The sequence below is a fragment of the Carassius gibelio genome, chromosome B22 (assembly GCF_023724105.1).
Source record: "Carassius gibelio isolate Cgi1373 ecotype wild population from Czech Republic chromosome B22, carGib1.2-hapl.c, whole genome shotgun sequence".
NCBI classification, from domain to species: domain Eukaryota; kingdom Metazoa; phylum Chordata; class Actinopteri; order Cypriniformes; family Cyprinidae; genus Carassius; species Carassius gibelio.
The window spans coordinates 39,053,522-39,067,402 of NC_068417.1; the positions used below are offsets into that span (position 1 = coordinate 39,053,522).

General features: G+C 35.3%; 4 non-coding genes and 1 pseudogene across 4 annotated transcripts; all 5 read right to left on the minus strand.

Annotated features, from left to right (window-relative positions):
• Nucleotides 1-5,040: 5,040 nt before the first annotated feature.
• Nucleotides 5,041-5,159, minus strand: LOC128000295 (5S ribosomal RNA). Its single transcript, XR_008173082.1, has one exon. It is a non-coding gene; the product is annotated as a 5S ribosomal RNA (ribosomal RNA).
• Nucleotides 5,160-5,660: 501 nt separating this feature from the next.
• Nucleotides 5,661-5,778, minus strand: LOC128006246 (5S ribosomal RNA). The gene has a single exon (XR_008178875.1). It is a non-coding gene; the product is annotated as a 5S ribosomal RNA (ribosomal RNA).
• Nucleotides 5,779-5,999: 221 nt separating this feature from the next.
• On the minus strand, nucleotides 6,000-6,118 carry LOC128006841 (uncharacterized; annotated as a pseudogene).
• A 378-nt stretch (nucleotides 6,119-6,496) lies between these two features.
• On the minus strand, nucleotides 6,497-6,615 carry LOC128002610 (5S ribosomal RNA). The gene has a single exon (XR_008175356.1). It is a non-coding gene; the product is annotated as a 5S ribosomal RNA (ribosomal RNA).
• A 519-nt stretch (nucleotides 6,616-7,134) lies between these two features.
• Nucleotides 7,135-7,253, minus strand: LOC128004829 (5S ribosomal RNA). Its single transcript, XR_008177504.1, has one exon. It is a non-coding gene; the product is annotated as a 5S ribosomal RNA (ribosomal RNA).
• Between the last annotated feature and the right edge of the window lie 6,628 nt (nucleotides 7,254-13,881).

Sequence of the window (13,881 nt, forward strand, 5' to 3'; positions counted from 1 at the left end):
GCAACTTCCACATTAAATCATTTATAACACAACAAACTTTTGGGGTAAAAACATCATAAAAAGAGTCTAAATTCTTTACACCTTTAAAGTACACATACAGTTTTTCAATATATAATTCTGTTTTTCTTTTAAACACACTCCAAACATCCAACACAATTTTTTCCTTTTTAGCCACAGTTCTTCTGTCCCATATTGCACTTTTCATTAGCATTACACACAGATTAATGAAACTTTTGTTTTTACACTTTTTTCCCAACCAAACATAACTCTGTTCCATTCCATTATATTTTCATCCCACTCCTCCGCCACATCTTTAATTAAACATTTACATTTCCTTAAAAAATCCTCTAGCTCTCTACAATGTAAAAACATATGTAAAATCCCCTCTTCCTGTTCCTGGCACACTTTACACAGAGCATTTTCTTCCATTCCTATTTTATTTAAAATAACATCAGTAAAAACCACTTTATGCCTTATAAAATACTCCAAACATTCCAATTTTGTTTCCACACATTTCCCCGTCATGTTTCTCCATATACACTCTTTTTTTTAAATCTTTGAATTTCTGCACCCAGTATCCATTTACAATCGGCTCTCATCTCTAAAAGCACAATAAATCATTTTCACAGTACATTCCTTAAAATCATACAGTTTTTCCCCTAATTTCACATTAATACATTTCTCTTTTGGTTCTCCTTCCACACTTTCTATTCTTTTAATCCACTCTTTAGGTATTGCATTTTTAATGATTTCATATTTATTTTTTATTTCTTGTTCACTGTAATCTTCTTTTGCCTCTTCCATTGCATCCACAATATATTGTGTCGGTAAAAATCCTTCTTTAAATTCATATAAAACATCTCTCACTCTTGTTATCCCCACATCCATCCATTTCTTTAAAAACAATTCTTTGTCTTGCTTTAAAATGTTTTTGTTTAAAAACAGAGGTTGATTTAAAATGTTTTCTCTCCCATGTGGATCATACTCTACTTTGTCTAAAAATTTTCCCCAGGCACTAAACATTTCCCTATAAAACTCTGGTAAGCACTCTGTCATCCAATTCTTAGTTTTCATCCATAAAATCCCATCCCCCATGTTAAAATCCCCACATTTGTTTAAAAAATATTAAAAATATAATCCAAACTAATAACATATCCTTTTTTCTTTCATTTATCTTATTCTAACTATTATACTTAAAGTTGTATCCGCTATATCTTTCCCTTTTACTCCATACACTTGTTTTTTTATTATGGTTGGCATTACCTCTTTCAATCTATTGGCTAAAACTTTTGTTAAAATTTTCAGATCTGTATTCAGCATTGTAATTGGTCTATAATTTTTTAGGTCTACTTTATCTCCTTTTCTTTTATATATCAACTTTATTAGTCCCATCCCCATTCTCTGATTCATTTCCTCTTTTTTAAAAATGTCTTCATATACTTCTTTTAAAATACTTGTTAAAAAATCTTTAAAAACGATATAAAATTCACTCCCCAAACCATCTATACCTGGACTTTTATTTTTGTTCAATTCACTTATTGCTCTTTTTATCTCTTCTTCCCTTATCTCTTCATCACACTCTTTTTTGTCTACTTCTCCTACTGTTGTTTTTATTTGATTTAGTAACTCCACTTTCTCTTCTTCCCTCATCCCCTCAGTACTAAACAGGTTTTCATAATATGCTTTTACTTCTTTTAATATTTCCTCATTTGTTTCCACCACTACACCATTTTTCCCTCTTGTTTCTTTAATCATTCCAGCTTTCCCTCTTATTTTTTCTAGATCAAAGAAAAACTTTGTACATTTTTCACCCTCCACAGTATATTTAGCTTTACTCCTTAGTCTTGCACCTTCATATTTTTCCTCTTCCATGTCTTTCAATAATCCCTCCAATTCTTTTATTTTTTGTATATCTTTTTACCATTCTCATTTAATTCATTTTCCAATTTTTCTCTTATTTCTCTCTCCTTCTTCCTCTTACACATCTGTATTAATTTGCAATACTTTATCGTGAATTTTTTTACTAAATATTTAACATTTTCCAACCATATCCTTTTATCTTCGCTGTACATTCCATTCACCTTTTCTTTTTCAATAATTTCTTTAATACTTAACACATAGTCCTCATTCTTCAAAACCTCTGCATTTAAAACCCATACACCCGGCCCTCTTTTCACTGAACTCCAGTCTACTTGTATAAAAAGTGGTTTATGGTCACTTAAGCTTGATTCTACATATTTAATGTTACCGATAAAACCTTCAATGTTCCTTGTACATACAATAAAATCAATCCTTGTCTTACACATAAAATTCCCTACTAATTGCCTCCTTGAATATTCTTTCTTTTTTTCATTTCTTTCTCTCCATACATCAATCATATTATTTTCTTCCATTAATAATTTCAGTTCTTTTCTTCCTTTATCATTTTTAAAAACCATTCCCTCACCAATTTCTAATTTACTGAAAACACTATTAAAATCACCCATCATAATAACTTCTTTATGCTTTTTTAAAAAATCTCTTAATACATTAAAATATTCCTTCTTTTCACTCTCTACAGTCGGTGCATGAATATTAACTAAAATAATTTTTTTTCCTCATACTCCATTTCAACCGCAATACATTTTCCATCTATGTCATTATATATTGTTTTACATGATACCCCACAGTTTTCTTTTATTAAAATTGCAACTCCTCTTCCCAGCCTCCCCTCACCACTGTTATAAAAAAAAAAACTCTCCACTCCACCTTTTCCTTATTTCAGTAATGTACTCTTCCCTCCAGTTAGTTTCTTGTAATAAAATCACATCCTCTCCTTTACACATTTCTTTCACTTTTTCAAATTTTCCTACGTTCGAAAGCCCTCTAGCATTAAAAGTAACAATTCTTAAAAGCATAAAACATATAAAAACATGCATAAAACCCATAAACTCAGTCCATCTCCTCCAAACCCTTTAGCAGCTCATACTTATTTGCACACTCAATCCCATCTTCTTTAAGCATTCTTTTTCTTGCAGTATCAAGATTGGGCATTACCTTTACAGATCTCCTTCTTTTCGATGATTTCCCCTGCGTCTCCTCATTTTCTTTTCCTTGTTCACACTCTTTTGTAGCATCATTAATTTCTACCGTCTCCATCTCCTTTTGCACACTGTCCGTCACATCCATCGGTGAACATACAATTCCCTCCTGTTGTGCATCACGCAGTACTTTATTCCTTTCATCAACCAGTTCCACATTATCCAAAGCATTTTGCAAGCTGTCCGTCAAATCTATCTGTGTCCAAATTCCCCTATCCTGTTGTGTTTGTATGATCGGTTCGGTATACTCTTTCTGTTCTTCTATATCCTTATTTAATTCCAGTCCTTCACCACGTACTCTTTCTCCAACGTCTCACTGCTCGTTGTCTCTTTCATGCACCTGCCCGCCCACCTGCTGCTGCTCCTCCTCCTCACCCTGCATCCAACACTCACACTTATTTAAAACCAAATTGCACTCCGGGCACGTCACAGCATTGCAGTTTCTCGCGAAGTGGCCTCTTTCCTCGCATTTATGGCACTTAAACTCCGGGCAGTCCTTCACAACATGATCTGGGCTCATGCACAGCCGACAAGTCTTCACCTGATGGCTGTGCATCACCCTAAAGTATTGTGGACCCTCTGCCGTTTCTATTTTTGTGCCGTACGGTAGGGAGGCCACCTCCTTCGGAAACCGCGCCTTTACATATCTTGTCCCATCCTCTATGCTGGTGCTATGCTCACAGTTCACTCCTTTAATTAACAATCCCTCAGTCAGTTCATCACAAGTTTCTTCTTTTTCCATTGTCAGTTCATATTCCTTTCCTTGTCTTGGCCTCAGTGCTAAGATTTTACCATATCCACATTTGTTCGTCACCGCTTTAATAATATCCACAGCTCTCACCTCACTTACATTCTCCACATTCACAATCACAGTTGCCTCCTTTAAGTATTTCCTTTCACCACATGTATATCTTGCATCTTGATTTTTACCGTGTCCTGCTCGTTGTCGATACTCCAGTCCAGTGTCGTTTGCCATGCGTCTCTCTCCAGCCAGTCCAGTGTTGTTTACCATGCGTCTCTTTCCAGCCAGTCCAGTGTTGTTTGCCATGCGTCTCTCTCCAGCCAGTCCAGTGTCGTTTGCCATGCGTCTCTCTCCAGTCAGTCCAGTGTCGTTTACCATGCGTGTCTCTCCAGCCAGTCCGGTGTCGTTTGCCATGCGTCTCTCTCCAGCCAGTCCGGTGTCGTTTGCCATGCGTCTCTCTCCAGCCATTCCAGTATCGTTTGCCAATAATCCATCCATTGTACAAAAACACCAAAAACAACAATTAACCACCCTCCAGCCAACAAGATGCTGCTGTTAGGTGGTTGAAAACTGAAAACCACACAAAAAATAAACTAAAAGTCCAAAAACAACTCACAAAACAAACACTAACAGAAAAATCAAAATGGAGGAGAGCCTTCCTCTCCAAACTGCAACCAACACTTCCTGTAGCTCTCTAGCGCCCTCAGGTTGGTATGGCCGTAAGCGGACACTGCTGCAAAGACTATTTAAAGACTAGCCAATCTAATCACCAGTACATTATATAAGTAGGAAAGAAAACCCAAAAGCTTAAAGCACCTGGTATTCCTAGGCAGTCTCTCATCAAAGTACTAACCAGACCTAAACCTGCTAAGATTCAGAGATCGGGCATTGACTCTTTGTTTTGTTTTTTTTTGTTTTTAATGAAAGATTATTATATAATTTGTGAAATTTTCCAAAAGATTAAAGCACCTGGTATTCCCAGGCAGTCTCCCATCCATGTACTAACCAGGCCCAAACCTGCTAAGATTCAGAGATCGGGCATTGACTCTTTTTTTTTTTTTAATGAAAGATTATTATATAAATCGAGAAATTTTCGGTATTCCCAGGCAGTCTCCCACCCATGTACTAACCAGACCTAAACCTGCTAAGATTCAGAGATCGGGCACTGACTCTATTTTTTGGCAAAATTATTATATACTAAGTGAAAAATGTCCAAAAAGCTTTCAGCACCTGGTATTCCCAGGCGGTCTCCCATCCAAGTACTAACCAGGCCCAAACCTGCTTAGCTTCCGAGATCAGATGAGATCGGGCATAGCCAGGTTGGTATTGCCGTAAGCGAAGACTGCTGCAAAGAGAGGGCTATTTAAAGAGCAGCCAATCTAATCGCCAGTACATTATATAAGTAGGAAAGAAAACCCAAAATCTTAAAGCACCTGGTATTCCTAGGCAGTCTCTCATCAAAGTACTAACCAGACCTAAACCTGCTAAGATTCAGAGATCGGGCATTGACTCTTTCGGTTTTTTTTTTGTTTTTTTTTTTATGGAAGATTATTATATAATTCGTGAAATTTTCCAAAAGATTAAAGCGCCTGGTATTCCCAGGCAGTCTCCCATCCATGTACTAACCAGGCCCAAACCTGCTAAGATTCAGAGATCGGGCATTGACTCTTTTTTTTTTTTTAATGAAAGATTATTATATAATTCGTGAAATTTTCGGTATTCCCAGGCAGTCTCCCACCCATGTACTAACCAGACCTAAACCTGCTAAGATTCAGAGATCGGGCATTGACTCTTTTTTTTGGCAAAATTATTATATACTAAGTGAAAAATGTCCAAAAAGCTTACAGCACCTGGTATTCCCAAGCGGTCTCCCATCCAAGTACTAACGAGGCCAAACCTGCTTAGCTTCCGAGATCAGACGAAATCGGGCATAGCCAGGTTGGTATGGCCGTAAGCGAAGACTGCTGCAAAGAGAGGACTATTTAAAGACCATCCAATCTAATCGCCAGTACATTATATAAGTAGGATAGAAAACCCAAAAGTTTAAAGCACCTGGTATTCCTAGGCAGTCTCTCATCAAAGTACTAACCAGACCTAAACCTGCTAAGATTAAGAGATCGGGCATTGACTCTATTTTTTGGCAAAATTATTATATACTAAGTGAAAAATTTCCAAAAAGCTTACAGCACCTGTTATTCCGAGGCGGTCTCCCATCCAAGTACCAACCAAGCCCAAACCTGCTTAGCTTCCGAGATCAGACGAGATGGGGCATAGCCAGGTTGGTATTGCCGTAAGCGAAGACTGCTGCAAAGAGAGGGCTATTTAAAGAGCAGCCAATCTAATCGCCAGTACATTATATGACTAGGAAAGAAAACCCAAAATCTTAAAGCACCTGGTATTCCTAGGCAGTCTCTCATCAAAGTACTAACCAGACCTAAACCTGCTAAGATTCAGAGATCGGGCATTGACTCTTTCGTTTTTTTTTTTTTTTTTTTTTTTTTATGGAAGATTATTATATAATTTGTGAAATATTCCAAAAATTAAAGCGCCTTGTATTCCCAGGCAGTCTCCCATCCATGTACTAACCAGGCCCAAACCTGCTAATATTCAGAGATCGGGCATTGACTATATTTTTTGGCAAAATTATTATATACTAAGTGAAAAATGTCCAAAAAGCTTACAGCACCTGGTATTCCCATGCAGTCTCCCATCCAAGTACTAACCAGGCCCAAACCTGCTTAGCTTCCGAGATCAGACGAGTTCGGGCATAGCCAGGTTGGTATGGCCGTAAGCGAAGACTGCTTCAAAGAGATGGCTATTTAAAGACCAGCCAATCTAATCGCCAGTACATTATATAAGTAGGAAAGAAAACCCAAAAGCTTAAAGCACCTGGTATTCCTAGGCAGTCTCTCATCAAACTACTAACCAGACCTAAACCTGCTAAGATTCAGAGATCGGCATTGACTCTATTATTTGGCAAAATTATTATATACTAAGTGAAAAATGTCCAAAAAGCTTACAGCACCTGGAATTCCCAGGCGGTCTCCCATCCAAGTACTAACCAGACCTAAACCTGCTAAGATTCAGAGATCGGGCATTGACTCTATTATTTGGCAAAATTATTATATACTAAGTGAAAAATGTCCAAAAAGCTTACAGCACCTGGTATTCCCAGGCGGTCTCCCATCCAAGTACTAACCAGACCTAAACCTGCTAAGATTCAGAGATCGGGTATTGACTCTTTCTTTGTTTCTTTTTTTTTTTTTTTTTTTTAATGAAAGATTATTATATAATTCGTGAAATTTTCCAAAAAGATTAAAGCACCTGGTATTCCCAGGCGGTCTCCCATCCAAGTACTAACCAGGCCCAAACCTGCTTAGCTTTCGAGATCAGACGAGATCGGGCATAGCCAGGTTGGTATGGCCGTAAGCGAAAACTGCTGCAAAGAGAGGGCTATTTAAAGACCAGCCAATCTAATCGCCAGTACATTATATAAGTAGGAAAGAAAACCCAAAAGCTTCAAGCACCTGGTATTCCTAGGCAGTCTCTCATCAAAGTACTAACCAGACCTAAACCTGCTAAGATTCAGATACCGGGCATTGACTCTATTATTTGGCAAAATTATTATATACTAAGTGAAAAATGTCCAAAAAGCTTACAGCACCTGGTATTCCCTGGCGGTCTCCCATCCAAGTACTAACCAGACCTAAACCTGCTAAGATTCAGAGATCGGGCATTGACTCTTTTTTTTTTTTTTTAATGAAAGATTATTATATAATTCGTGAAATTTTCCAAAATGATTAAAGCACCTGGTATTCCCAGGCAGTCTCCAAACCATGTACTAACCAGGCCCAAACCTGCTAATATTCAGAGATCGGGCATTGACTATATTTTTTGGCAAAATTATTATATACTAAGTGAAAAATGTCCAAAAAGCTTAAAGCACCTGGTATTCCCAGGCGGTCTCCCATCCAAGTACTAACCGGGCCCAAACCTGCTTAGCTTCCGAGATCAGACGAGATTGGGCATAGCTTTTTTATTTTTTTATTTTTTTATTAAGTTCACAAAATAATACATTATGTTTCTCCTAAATACAGAGATTCACATTCCAATTAAAAACAACAACAAAACAAAAAAACAAATAATAAAAAAAAAAATAAAAATACATTCATACTTATAAATATTTTTCTTCTACATTATCCCATTTGTTGCATTTGTTATTTTACACTTTTTTTCCAACAGATACATTTATGTCATGTTTCAAAAGAATGTTCTGTACCTGAGAAGAAAACATTTTCATAAACATCTCTGCTTTTCCCTCCAGTCTCCAATATTTGCAGTGTAAACATATAATCTTCCACCATATGCTTATACAATGTCCACACATCTATACGAACAGACCTGTTCTTAACTATATTTCTTCTTTTCCATATAGTATTTTTTGCCAAAATAATTAACAAATTGATCATGATTTTATTCTTACACTTTTCCTCCTTTCCAAACATAAATGTTTTTTGCCAATCTTGATCTTCTTTTCTTTCCCCTAGGTCATTCACTATTTCTTTTAAAACCTTAAAAAAAGATCCTAATTCCTCACACAGTAAAAACAAATGCAACAAACCCTCATCTTGTTTTTTACAAACCTTACTTAATGCACTTTGTTCTTTTTTTTATAATGCACAACCTCATTTCCGACCATATTACATTATGCCTTATAAAATAATCAAGACACTCCAAATTTGTGCTCACCAGTACTCCCCTCATATTTTTCCATATTTCTTCCTCTTTCAAGCCATTGAAGTTTCTTAACCACATATCATTTGAATTTGGTTTTTTAAAAATCTCTTCCCTTAAAACCTGATAAAACATTTTCACATTCCCTAAACTAAACCCTATTCTTTTATTTTGATTAACAAAATACACTTCAGTCTTTCCTTCCTCTTTTTCTTCCTTCTGTATTTCATTTAACCACGCTTTTGGTATTGCACTTTTCATTTCTTTATATTGCTTCTTTACATTGTTTATGTCATACTCTTCTTTGGCTTCTTCCAACTCATCAATAATTACTTGCACTGGTAAAAAAACCCTCTCTTATCGCATACATAATATCCCTTAGTCTTGCAATCCCAACCTCCCACCATTTTTTAAAAAATATTTCTTTCCCACTTTTCACAATATGCTTATTAAAAAACAATGGTTGGTTTAAAATCTCTTTCCTTCCTCCAGGTATAAAATCAACTTTTGAGAGAAAAAAACCCCAAGCTTTTAAAACTTCTTTATAAAAATCGGGTATTCTTTCAAACATCCATGCTTTCATTTTCATCCATAAAACACTGTCCCCTAGTTTCACATTACCAGATTTGTCCAAATAGTATTTCATTGTATCTTTCCATTCTCCTTTTTCTTTATCATCTATATACTTTTTCACAACTTTAATTCTCATACTTTTCTTTTTTAATTCTACATCAGATAATCCCATTCCTCCTTTATCAGCCTGTCCTATCAGAGTGTTATAAGCAACTCTTGGGGGTTTCTTCTCCCAAATAAAATCTAAAACACATCTTTTTATTCTTACTTCCACCCATCTTGGCATTGCGCTCACCATTAAAATATACCACATTTTGGATAACATTAAAGCATTAACCACTAAAATTTTCCATTTCAAACTTAAAAATCTTCCCCTCCAAAAAATTAATCTCCTTTCCATTTCCCCCAAACACTTTTCAAACATTCTTTCTCTTGCCCCTTTCTCATCTTTTCCTAAAGTCACACCCAAAATTTTTGTTTCCTTCACCTCCTCAAAATTAAAAACTCCTCCTAAATTTGGTACCTTTCCAAACTTCATGTACACAGTTTTTTCTCCATTAACTCTTGCACCTGTACCTTTACCATACCTCTCTACATTTCTCATGACTTCCTTCATACTTTCTAAGTCTTTTAAAATCAGTGTTGTGTCGTCTGCATATTGGAATATCTTTTTCTCTTCTTTACCTTCTTCTATTTTAATACCTTGAATGCTTTTATTTTTCTTAATCATTAAACCTAAAGGTTCTGCTACCAAAGTATATAGCTGTGCAGAGAGTGGACATCCTTGCCTTATTGATCTTGTTATTCTAAAAGGTTCTGTTAAGAAACCATTACACGTCACTCTCGTCATTACGTTATTATATAAAATTTTTATCCATTCCTTAAAATTCTTTCCAAAACCAAAACGTTCTAAAATTGCAAATAAAAAATCAGATAGTTCTACCCTATCAAAAGCCTTTTCAAAATCTAAATTAACAACATATCCATCCTTCTGTGTTTCAATTAAATAGCTTATTATGTCTCTTACACCACTCGTTATATCAGCAATATCTCTCCCTCTTACACCATATGCCTGATTAGTCACTATAATTTTGGGTAAAATATTTTTCATTCTATTTGCAAGAATTTTAGATAGTATTTTTAAATCTGTGTTTAACATTGTTATTGGTCTAAAATTACTCAAATTATTTTTACTTCCTTTCCTTTTATAAATTAATTTCATCAACCCTATACTCATCCTCTGATCCAATTCTCTTTTATCAAAAATCTCCTTATATACTTCCTTTAAAATCCCACTTATCTTCTCTTTAAAAACTTAATAAAATTCATTTACTATCCCATCTGTCCCCGGGCTTTTGTTTCCTTTTAAACTATTGATAGCTTGTACAATTTCCTCTTCACTAATTTCTTTATCACATTCCTTTTTATCTTCTCTACTTACTTTAGCTGTAACACTCTCTAATAACTGAAGTTTGGCTTTTTCGTCAATTCCTTTTGTTTCAAAAAGCCCCTCATAATAGTCTTTCACCTCTGTTAAAATTCCACTTATGTCTTTGACTATTTCTCCTTTTTTATTTTTTAATTATTTTATTAACTTTGCTTTGCCTCTACTTTTTTCCAAATTAAAGAAAAATTTTGTACATTTTTCTCCTGCAATTGTGTTTTTTGCCTTACTCCTTATAATAGCTCCTTTACACTTTTCTTCCTCAATTTTCCGTAACTCTTCCTCCAAAAGTATTATCTGTTTTATATTTACTACACTTTTATTTGTCTTTTTTCTGAGTTTTTTCCTTATTTCCAGCTCCTTTGCTTTTTTAACTTTCTGTACCAATTTGCTATGGTTTATAGAATATTTTCTTATTTCATATTTTACATTTTGCCACCATAATCGTTTATCTTCAAAGTACATTCCGTCCTCTTTTTCTTTGTCTAATATTTCCTCAATTCCTATTCTATAACTTTCACTTGTCAAAATTTCTGAATTTAGTATCCACACTCCAGGCCCTTTTTTTTCTTTACTAAAGTCAATATTCCATAAAAGCATTTTGTGATCACTCAAACTGGTATCCTTATAACAAATGTCCCCCAGAAAAAATTCCATATCCCTTTCACTTAAAATAAAATCGATTCTTGTCTGACACATAAAATTCCCAACCAGTTGTCTTCTAGAAAATTCTCTTTTCCTTTCATGGTTTTCCCTCCAAACATCTATCAAATTTCTTTCCTCCATCATTTCTTTTAACTCTTTCCTTCCCATATCTGTTCTAAAAACCATCCTATCTGCCATGTCCATCTTACTAAAAACAGTATTAAAATCCCCAACTAAAATAACGTTTTTATATGTCTTTATTAAAACCCTTAATCCCTCAAAAAAATGTTTTTTTTTTCTCCCTCTTGGGTGGGTGCATGCAAATTAATTATCACAAATTCATGATCATCTTTCTTAATATTAATCCCAACACATTTGCCTTTTTTGTCATTATAGACTTCATATGAATTAATTTCAACATTTTCCTTTATTAAAATGGCTACCCCCTTCCTATCCTTCCATCACCATTATTATAAAACATTTGTCCTTTCCATCTCTTTTTCACATCCTCAATCATTTCGTCTTTCCAGTTTGTTTCTTGTAAAATTATCACATCCTGCTTTTTGCATAGTTCTTTTACCATCTCAAATTTCTTTACACTCATTAAACCTCTTGCATTTAAACTCACAAAGTTTAAAACCATACCAATAAAAAATAAGCATTTAAAACCATTCATCTTCAGTCTCTCTCACAATCTTGTTCTTGTATCAATCCCAACTTCTTTTTATCTATTTCAATCATCTTTTTCTTTCTAGCAACATTAAGATTTGGCTTTACCTTCATTGATTTTCTTCTTATAATTTTTCCAACCTTTTCTCTTTCTTTCCTTGCCTCCTGTTGTTCCATATCCAGTTCCTCCACCTCGTCGCTCTCCTCTTCATCATTTACTTCCTTGTCATTTGCACCATTCTGTTCGGTTTCTCCATCTTCTCCCTCCTCTGTATCGTCCTCCATTCTGTTTACTTCTCCATCCTGGTGACTTTGGTCCTTCAACTTCTGATTTTCCATATATTCTATTTGCTTTTGTTGTTTGTTTTCCATTGGTTCAAAAGTCTCTGTGGTTTCTGCAATCTCATCTTGCACCTGCCTGTCCATACTTTGTTGCTCCTCTGATTGCTTCTCGTTACCTTCCATCCAGCATTCACATATATTAAGAGGTTTGCTACAGTCTGGACATTCAATTGCTGTACAGTCTCTTGAGAAATGTCCTTGATCATTGCATTTAAAACATCTGAACTCAGGACAGTCTTTGATGATATGTTCTGGACTTAAACACAATCTACAAGTTTTGACCTGCCTACTGTGTATTATCCTGAAGTACTGTGAGCCTTCAGTTGTCTCAAACCTTGTACTATATGGCAATGATGCCACCTCCTTTGGGAACTTAACCTTAACAAATCTTGTCCCATCCTCTATCTCCGTTCCTGGGTAAAACCTCCTCCTTATCTCTGTTATGGGAGTAACTCCCCATCCTTCCAATTTCGAGGTTATGTCATCATCATCTAAATACACAGGCAGATGCATGAACGAGACTACAAATTCTCTGTCCTGGAGTTTTTTAACATCACATATTTGTCCTTTAATTTGCAAACCATTTAACAGTCCATCACAAGCTTCCTCCGTTTCAAAATCACTTCATATTGTTTATTAGTCTTTGGTCTTACCGCAATAATTTTTTCCACGCTCACTTTTTCCTTTATTGCTCTAATAATGTCCTCTGCTCCTCCATTAAGCACTTTACTGATGTCAATTATTGCTGTAGCTTCTTTGGAATAGATCCTTTGTTTCTTCATTTCTTTCGCCATCATCCCTTCTCCTTGTCTTAATCCTTTGCCTTGGTCAATTGCATTAGCTTGTTTCAAATTCGTTGCAAGTTGTGAAACAAGCAGTTGATCCATTTCACTCATTCTGAATAAAAAATAAAAAATTAAACCACTCCCCAGACAGCATGAAGCTGCTGGTTCGTGGTTTAAAACTTATTAAATAGATAAAGAAAAACTCCTCTTACAATTAATTCTAACAATAAAAAATAATAAACAAACAAACAATACAAGAGTTAGCTTCCGTCCTTTCTACACACACTTGCACTTCCTGGATTGTACCACTACAATGAACAGGGTTGCACAGGTTGGTATGGCCGTAAGCGAAGACTGCTGCAAAGAGAGGGCTATTTAAAGACCAGCCAATCTAATCGCCAGTACATTATATAAGTAGGAAAGAAAACCCAAAAGCTTCAAGCACCTGGTATTCCTAGGCAGTCTCTCATCAAAGTACTAACCAGACCTAAACCTGCTAAGATTCAGAGATCGGGCATTTACTCTTTCTTTTTTTTTTTTTTTTTTTTTTTTTTTTTTTTTTTTATGAAAGATTATTATATAATTCGTGAAATTTTCCAAAAGATTAAAGCACCTGGTATTCCCAGGCAGTCTCCCATCCATGTACTAACCAGGCCCAAACCTGCTAAGATTCAGAGATCGGGCATTGACTTTATTATTTGGCAAAATTATTATATACTAAGTGAAAAATGTCCAAAAAGCTTACAGCACCTGGTATTCCCAGGCGGTCTCCCATCCAAGTACTAACCAGACCTAAACCTGCTAAGAGTCAGAGATCAGGCATTGACTCTATTTTTTTGAAAAATTATTTTAAACTAAGTGAAAAAT